The following is a 10,230-nucleotide window of genomic DNA, read 5'->3' as shown; positions in this document are numbered from 1 at the left end:
TGGTTGAGAGTCTGCCTGCTGATGCAGGAGACACGGGTTCGTGCCCCTGTCTGGGAGGATCCCACATGCCGCGGAGCGGCTGGGCCCGTGAGCCATGGCCGCTGAGCCTGCGCGTCCGGAGCCTGTGCTCCACAACAGGAGAGGCCACAGCAGGATGTGGAAGCAACCTAAGTGTCCACTGACAGATGAATGGATAAAGAAGATGTGGCACATATATACAATGGAATATTACTCAGCCATAAAAAGAAACGAAATTGAGTTATTTGTAGTGAGGTGGATGGACCTAGAGACTGTCATACAGAGTGAAGTAAGTCAGAAAGAGAAAAATAAATACCCTACGCTAACACATATATATGGAATCTAAAAAAAAAAATGGTTTTGAAGAACCTAGGGGCAGGACAGGAATAAAGACATAGACGTAGAGAATGGTCTTGAGGACACAGAGAAGGGGAAGGGGAAGCTGGGACGAAGTGAGAGAGTCGCATGGACATATATACACTACCAAATGTAAAACAGATAGCTAGTGGGAAGCAGCCACATAGCACAGGGAGATCAGCTAGGTGTTTTGTGACCACCTAGAGGGGTGGGATAGGGATGGTGGGAGGGAGATGCAAGAGGGAGGAAATATGGGGATATATGTATATGTATAGCTGACTCATTTCATTATAAAGCAGAAACTAACACACCATTGCAAAGCAATTATACTCCAATAAAGATATTTTTTAAAAAGTAAGTATGATTTAAGCAAAAGAAAACTTATAGGGGTGGTGGTGAAGTTGGCAGGAATGATGAGAAATGGGAGTACAAAGTTAAACATGAGCTGCCAGATAGGGAAATTAAGTCACATGAAGGAGTCTGTATTTTATCCAAAGCCTGATGGGAAACCATTAGCAGGGAAGTTGCAATACCAGTTTTGAATTTTAGAACGGCCATTCTGTCCAGAAGATGGAAAATTGATTGGAGGCATGAAGAACAGGTAGGAGAGTGTATTGCCTTATATCAGGTAAAAGACGATGGTGACAAGGAATAAGGTAGTTGCAATGGGAGTGGGAACAAGTGAATGATTTGACAGCCCAGGGTAACTGACAGAGAAGGTAATATCAAGGGTGACATTTAGGTTTCTGGCTTCAGCAAGTAGTTCGATGGTTATGTAATTCACTAAGCCAGATGAAGAATATGATGACTTCTGTTTTGTACATGTTGAGTTTGGGTACCTGTAAACTAAGCCCAAATGTTCAATATGCAGGTGGACACATGGGTTTCTTTTTCTGAGCCAGAGAGACCCATTTGAGACTTAGCAGCAGCATAGGGGTAGTGAATGGAGACATGAGTGCAAACAATTTAACAGAAGGAAAATTTGGAGAGGAGATTGCTTAGAGTAGAAGTAAACAGCACCAGCAGTTAAGTGCCATGGAAAGGCTGAAGATTCAGCACTGCAGTGTAAAGAGAGATAAGGATGAGTAAACAGACAAAAGCATTCCAGAGGAGAGAGTAGTTCAAAGTGATGAGATTTCAAGTAGAATCAGAAGGTCCTTTTGGATTAATAACCAGGAAGTTTTTGATGAGAATTCTGAGTACGGTTTTAATAGAAAATGAGAATGCTATCCCTTAAAAGTCTCTGTAATCCTTATATAAGCATGATTAATAGTATTTTTAAAAGTTAACATTAAAAGAGAATTTCATTGCCTAAACCCTGCTTAACATTATTCTGAAAAGAGAGAAATAAAGCAATATTATAAATTTTGCTTAAGTCTGAGTGTTTCTTCATAAACACAGTAAATGAGCAATTCACGGCAAGGCCAAGGGATTCAACGTATTTTTTTTTTTTTTTTTTTTTTTTTTTTTTGCGGTATGCGGGCCTCTCACTGTTGTGGCCTCTCCCGTTGCGGAGCACAGGCTCCGGACGCGCAGGCTCAGCGGCCATGGCTCACGGGCTTAGCCGCTCCGCGGCATGTGGGATCTTCCCGGACCAGGGCACGAACCCGTGTCTCCTGCATCGGCAGGCGGACTCTCAACCACTGCGCCACCAGGGAAGCCCAACGTATTTTTAAGAATCAGACAAGAGGTGTTGAAATCTGTTGCTCATGTTGGTTTGAAAGAAGTTATAGTAATGCTTATAAATGAAGAGGGAAAACTTGCTGCAGTGAAGTCCTTGAGCAAGAGGGCTGAGATCAGATGCACAAGTAGAAATATTGGCCTTTGATAGGCATGTGGATGATCCTTTCACACTAACAGGAGAAGGGGAGTAATGGGCACAGATATAGATAGATTGTTAAGTGTGATTCTAGGAGTGTGCAGTGGTTCTCTTCTAATGGCTTCTATTTTCTCAATGAAACAGGAGCAAGGTCATCAACTCAAAGTAGGTAAGAGAGGAAGTGTTGGAGATTTGAGCAGAGAAAAGATATGAAATAGAAATCTAGCATAGTAGGGAATGAATGGTACAGAGAAATGTTCTAAGATTGTGGGCAACTAAGGATATATACATGAGGGTCTGTGGTCATAAAGTGAGAGCAGTCAGCATGATTTTGTGTTGTTTCCAGCCACATTCAGCTGGACATGTGCTGACCAAGTGGAACATTAAGGATTATGCCTGGTAGGCACACAAAAGGATAGAAAAATAAGGACATTATTTATTATAGTGAATGACAATTGAATTTATGCTGGATAAGGAGGAAAATGAGAACTTGAGGGAAATGAGAGATAGTAAAAAGCTGGTAGATTCATCTGGAGTAGAATAATTTTTTTTTAATTATTTATTTATTTATTTTAAAATTTATTTATTTTTGGCTGTGTTGGGTCTTCGTTGCTGCACACGGGTTTTCTCTAGTTGCAGAGAGTGCAGACTACTTTTCATTGTGGTGCGTGAGCTTCTCATTGTAGTAGCTTCTCTTGTTGTGGAGCACTGGCTCTAGGCGGGCGGGCTTCAGTAGTTGCAGCACGTGGGCTCTAGAGCGCAGGCTCAGTAGTTATGGCTTACGGGCTTAGCTGCTCTGTGGCATGTGGGATCTTTCTGGACCAGGGCTCAAACCCATGTCCCCTGCATTGGCAGCCAGATGCTTAACCACTGCGCCACCAGGGAAGCCCTAGAATAATTTTTAGAATTGGCATAATCATAGAAGTAAACTAGAAAGATGAGAGGTTGTGGTCAGAAAACAGTGTTTGAAATTGAGATTATGGAGCAGTTTGGGTTATTGCTGATGACAAGATTTAAGTTATGATCAAGAAGGAGTACAGGAGATGTTTAAGGTAGAGTGCAGGACCAGAACATTAGAGGAAGGGAGACTGAGGAATTGAGAGGCCAGCATATTTGAAGGATTGTCTATGTAGATAGTAAAATTGCTACGAAGAATGAGAGGAACAGTGCTGTGCACAGTACCCTTGAGCATGAAATTTAGACCTTCAGGAAATGAGGAAGAGGGACTTAGGAGTCCTACAGTTGTCTCCAACAAGGTGAGTTAGGATGTGGTTTAGTTTGATGGATTTAAAGATAGTGACTTTTAGGATAAGAGGGAGACACAGAAAAGTAGCAATAGAAAACAAAGTGAATTGATGCTGTTTCAGTGCCATGGTTGAGGGTTTGAGGAGGGCTCCTCTTGAGAGAGCTGCAAGAGAAGCAGTGTCCTCAAGTAGAAACATTTAGTGGGTATTTTCCCTACCCATATTTCTCTCTCTCCTTCCTCTCACTTTCTCTTCTCTCTCTCCCTCCTTTCTCTCTTCCCCCACCTACACACACACACACACACACACACACACACACACACACACACACACACTCCCACACATATACAGCTGCTTATAAACATACATATCAGGTAATGCCATCCCTTACCTTCTTTTCCAGGTAAGCTCTCATCATAAATATTAAAGGTATTAGCACCAAATCCCTGTTTTCTTGTCCCTCCTTCATCTGATTCTTGCTGATTTCAATATCCATTTAAAATGTCCATTTTAGATTCTGGTTTTTCAGTTTCTTGACTTTCTCAATTTCAGTGATCTTATCTGCCATCCCACCTGAGTCATCTACTTTCATTGTTAAAACCTAGATATTGTCATTGCTGATCATTGTTGTGGCAGATACTTATGGTTGGCTAAGAGCCTTCCCAACTCCACCTAGCCAGCAGTACACATCTACAGTGGAGAGTGCAAAAGTTAAGAGCTTTTCCCAGGCTTTCACTGAATGGGGTCCCACATGGTGACCTCACGAAACATAAATGCAAGTCCACAGGTATTGCTCTTTCATTTGTTCCTTTTTCTTGCCTAGAACACAGACGTGACCTGGAGATGCAGCAGCCTACTGGCAGCCACAAAGTGAAGAGTATAAGGATCTAAGGCTCAAAGCCAGTATACTGAGAGTGGTGGAGGAAATCAGAAAATGCCCAAGCCTTCTACTTCTGATTGTGGTTTAGCTTGCATCAGTCTAATCATCAATCTGAGAACAAGTAGAAAAGTAAACTAAGTTGTTGGGGGAAAAAGGTAGAGAAGAAAAGACTTGAGAAGTCAAGGTCCCTGGAAAAATAGAAGCCACCAGTCAGGAAATACAACAATCTCAGGTATGATAAATATAAAGAAAACCACATTGAGAAACATTAGAGTAAACTTACTTAAGAACAAGTGCAAAGATAAAGATCTTAAAACCAGTTAGAGAAACCAAACACACTACCTTCAAAGAAGCAACAATAAGAATGATAGCTGACTTTGCTAAATAAATAGAAGCCAAAAGAGAATATATGATGTATTTTAAATCATTGAAAGATGATTGCCTAACTTGAAATCTATACCCAACAAAACTATCTTTAAAAACTGATATTTAAAATCTTTAAAATGTTCAGATAAAAAATTTGATAGAATCTGTCCACAGCAAATTTGGGAAGATACTTAAGGAAGCTCTTCTGGGAGGCAGAGATTTTAATAGAGAGAGAGAGAGAGATAGAGAGGTAGATAGAGAAATAGAGAGAGAGAGAGAGAGAGAGAGAGAGAGATGATAGAGAGACAGATACCAGTACAAAGGGTTAATATATATAGCATATTTATATAAATACTGTATAAAACAATAATAATATTGCCATGTAGAATTTAAAATATTTGTAGAATTAAATAAATGATTATAATAGTGCAAAAATTTGGAAGGAGGAAATGGAGTTATAGTATTTTAAGTCCTTGAATTTTCTGAAGTTGCTTAAGTATCAATATAAGAAAGTTTCTATTAAGTCAAGAATTCATGCTGCAATAGGTTAACCACTGAAAGTAGATTTTTAAAAAAATGTAAAACTAATAAGCTCATAGAAAAGAAGAAATTGAATTAGGAAAAAAACAAGTAATCCAAAATAGACAAGAAGCAGGAGAGAAAGGAAAGTAGGGAAGGTGAAATTAATAAGAAACATATAGTCAATTTTTGAGCATGAAAATAAATGCTTCAATTAAAAGACAAAATTTTCAAACCCGAGAAAACCCCAAACCTAATACATGCTGCTTTCAAGAGACACACTTTAATTATAATGACGCATACAATTTTAAAGAAAAAAATTTGAAAGTTAAGCTATGCTAATGCTAACTTAAAGAAAACTGTTATGTCTACATTAATATCAGATGAAGCAGAGCTAAGACAAATGCATTCTTAGAGATAAAGAGGGTCATTTCAATGACAAAACTGTCAATTAACTAAGAAGATAAAATAATTCTACATTTTTATTCATTGAATAATATAGTCTTAAAATAGGAGAATTTTTAAGAGAACTAAACTCAGAAAGACAAGTCCTAATCGTAATGAGAGATTTTTAACATAACTGTCTCAAAATGAGACAAAATAAGCAAAATAAGCATATATAAGATTTGAACATGTAACAAACTTGACATAATTAACATATAGAACACTGTACACAACCAATTGCAGAATATACATTCTTTTCTAATTTACATTAAAACCTCTACCAAAATCAAATATATACTGGGCCATAGTTAGGATGAATTTCAAAAGACTAACATCATATAAAATATATTTTTTGACCACAGTGAAATTGAGTTAGAAGTCAAAACAACAAGATTAAACAAATATTTTAAAATTACTCAGGCATTAAAAAAAGAATGAAATAATGCCATTTGCAGCAACATGGATGGACCTAGAGATTGTAATATTGAGTGAAGTAGTCTCACAGAGAAAGGCAAATATCATATGATATCGCTTATATGTGGAATCTAAAAAACTGGTACAAATGAACCTGTTTACAAAACAGAAATAGAGTCACAGATGTAGAAAGCAAACTTACAGTTACCAAGGGGGGTAAGGAGAAAGGAGGGATAAACCGGGAGATTGGGATTGACATATACACACTACTATGTATAAAATAGATAACTAATAAGCACCTACTGTAGAGCACAGGGAACTCTACTCAATACTCTGTAATGATCTGTATGGGAATAGAATCTAAAAAAGTGTGGATTTATGTATAACTGATTCACTTTGCTGTACAGCAGAAATCAACACAACATTGTAAATCAACTGTACTCCAATAAAAATTAATTTAAAAAAAACAAAGGAACAATTTAAAAAACGTTTTAAAATAAAATTAAGCAAAACTCTTAAATAACTCTTATGGCGAAGAAGAAATCACAGTGAAAAATTTAAATAAATGGAATAAAATTAGAATAATGGAAAGATTACATTCCAAAGTTGTGGGATGCCACTAAAGCTTAACTAAGAGCGATGGCTTGCAAACCTTCGCCCACATCTGGATCACCTTGAGGGCTTCTTCAAACACAGGTTGCTGGACCCCAGCTCTAAAACCTCTGATTCATTAAGTCTGGGATAAGATGAGAATTTGCATTTCTAACAAATTCCCAGGTGATACGGATGCTGCTGGTTCAGGAGCCACAACTTACACTAAGAGACTACAAACAACTTCCTGACATAAATGAATACAGTTGTAGAAAAACACAACTTACCAAAATTAACACAAGAATACATTTAAAAGCTGAATGGTTTTACACTTAAAATTTTGAATACTTAATTTACAAACGTTTACACAAAGAACAAATTCCAGGTCCAAATGGCTTCACTAGGGAATTCTTCCAGCCACTTAAGGAAAAAATTATACCAATCTTACACAAATCCTTTCAGAGAATAGGGGGAAAAAAACCTACTCATATTCCTTTATGCGGTCAGCATATTAGTAAATGAAAACCTTAGAAGGATACTACAAAAAAGGAGAAAAATGTAGTTTAATCACTCTCAGAAGCATAGATGCCAAATCCTAAAAATAGAAAACTAAATATGTAAACAAACTGTATCCATCACTATGTAAAAGAGAGAGAGAGAAGGAAAGGGAACGAGAGAGAGAGAAAGGAGAGATCTAAGCTGATGGCAAACAATGAGTTACTGTACCAGCCTTGGAATGTCTTGGATTTTCTACCTGGGGACTTCTTGGTAAGTGACAAAAGTATATTTAACATTTACCCATCTAGCCAGCCTTAGGTTTGCCATTATATGCAACTAAATGATTTATTGATACTACTCTATCACCTACAAAAACCTCAATCTAAGCATCTAACTACTACCTCTTGTATTTCAAATACCCCAATTCCAAAAATGGTGCATCCCAACTTTGAATGAGATCCATTAACTTGGACAATCACTTCCCCTGGTCCATCACCATTGTCATTTCCTTGTGTATAATCTCAACCCTTTGACATCCATCCTCTCTCTCATTCACAGAACCCCAACTCTAGTTAGATTAAATCTCTGCCTACTTCATGATTATACATGAGTGATTCATATGGTTGACTAAGAACCAGCCAGATTGCTAACCCATCTCAGTTTAAACTTCTAACCATGTGCCTTTACAGTTGCCCAGAAAACTTACATTTGCTCATCAGTTAATTCTCCCCCTTCTCCACAGTTTCACAGCTATTTCTCTTTTTTTAAACATCCAATACTTATCCCTGCCTTCCTCACTCTCAGCTAATGATTCCCTATTTTACTATGATAATAGAAGCACTCAGAAAATAATGCCCTCATCTTCCCCCACCCAATTTACCAATATATCTGCAACTGCAACTGTGCAAACCCTGTCTTGCTGTTGGTTACACCTGCACTATCACACAAGAACTTCACAGCGTCCCAGGTCAAAATCAAAGTCAGGAAGAGGCTTAGAAAACGTGCACTAGAGCAGTGTTTCTCAAGTGTGGTATGCAAACCCACAGCACCAGCATCACCTGGGAATTTGCTATAACTGCAACCACCCAGACCTATTGAATTAGAAACTCTGGAGGGTGGGACCCAGCGCTCAGGGTCTGTCCAGCCCTACAGGTGGTTCTGATGTGCACTGAGGTTTGAGAACCACTGGTCTAGAAGGGACAGGTCAATTATGTTGTTTTAATGCCTGCTCAAAACAGAGTAGTGTACAATAACTGCTTTATTTTTAAGGGGGGAGGGGCACATTTAAGCACACACTTTTTGGACTTCAAGAAGTTTAAGAAAAATTTAAATTGCTTCTAGGTTCTAACACATTATTTTTCTAGATGAAACTGAAGCCCAGTAATGTGCCCAAGTTCACATAGCTAGCCTTGATTCTGCCCTTTATTAAGGATGTGTAATGGGCAAATCAATTCACTTCCTCCTAAAATAGAGAGTTGATTTCTACACTTCTATATTAATATCCTAGGGCTGCCATAACAAATTACCACAAAGTAAGTGACTTAAAACAACAGGAATTTATTCTCTCATAGCTGTGGAGGCCAGAATCCAAAATCTAGGAGTGTCAGGAGGGTTGGCTACCGCTGGAAGTTCTAAGAGAGAATCTGTTCCATACCTCTCTCCTAGCTTCTGGGAGTTAGCGACAACCCTTTATGTTCCTTGGCTTATAGATGCATCTGTCCAATCTCTTCATCTGTGTTCTGTGGCATTTTCCCTCCTATGTCTACCTCTGTGTCCAAATTTTCCTCTTCTTGAAATCTTGCCGTTTGAGACAACATGGATGGACCTTGAGGGCGTTATGCTAAGTGAGACAAGTCGAACAGAGGAAGACAAATACTGTATGATATCACTTACATGTGAAATCTAAAAACGTTTAACTCATGGAAACAGAGAGTAGAGTGGTGGTTACCAGGAGCTGGGGGTATGGGAAGCGGGGAGATGTTGGTCAAAGGGTACAAATTTTCAGTTATAAGATGAGTAAGTTCTGCGGATCTAACGCACAGCATGGTAATCACAGCTTATAAGACTTCTGTAATTGTATATTTGAAAGTTGCCAAGAGAGTAGATCTTAAATGTTCTCACATAAAAAAAGGTAATTAGGTAAAGTGATGAAAGTATTAGCTAATGCTATAATGGAAATAATTTTGAAACACATATGTACCAAATCAATACTTTGTACACCTTACACTTATACAATGTTATATGTCAATTATATCCCAATAAAGCTGAAAAAACTCCAGAAAGCCCCAATTTTCCTCTTCTTATAAGGTCACCAGTCATTTGATTAGGGCCCCACCCTAATCCAGTACGACCTCATCTTAATCTGCTTACTTCCGCGAAGACCCTATTTCCGAATAAGGTCACATTCACAGATACTGGGGGTTAGTATCTGAACATATCCTTAGGATAAAGGAAGAATACAATTCAACCAAGTACATCTTCCTTTTACCTTTCAAAGACTATGGAAGGGGGAAAATGAAGTAAAGAATTTGCCCCAATAGAAATCCAAACTTGTACAATCCTCTGTGGACTCTGTAAAGCACAAACTCACAGCATCTATGGCGCTTAGGACCACTGCCTGTCACCTCAGCCCACCCCATGTAAGAAACGTTGTGTTTCCTGCCGGACCAAGGATGCTGATTCCTGGAATCTGTCTCCAAGACTGCCACTGCCCATGGGACCATCCCAAAGTGAGATGCTTCCTCCCATCCCACACTGTCAGACCTACCCTAAGGCCACAGTTTAATTCCAAACCTAATGAGAAAATAAAATGGCATAAATTTATATGATTTCATTTTATAATACAAAAATTTTAATGATCTCAGTAAGAGGAATGTGGTATGAACATGTTGGTGTGATTAATGATGCTTATTTTACTTTATAATAAGGCTGACCAAGCACTTTACAGCTATGAGTAGAAATGAGAGCAGCTCTGCCCACTGTCTTCTTTGCTTGTTTTTGCATTATTAATTTTTCTCAATCTATTGTTTCTCAGTAGGAATCTTTTAGAAACACTTGTCAGTTTGGGGAAGGGTTAGTAT

The sequence above is a fragment of the Kogia breviceps genome, chromosome 12 (assembly GCF_026419965.1).
Source record: "Kogia breviceps isolate mKogBre1 chromosome 12, mKogBre1 haplotype 1, whole genome shotgun sequence".
Taxonomy (NCBI): Eukaryota; Metazoa; Chordata; class Mammalia; order Artiodactyla; family Physeteridae; genus Kogia; species Kogia breviceps.
This window is presented reverse-complemented; position numbering follows the sequence as displayed.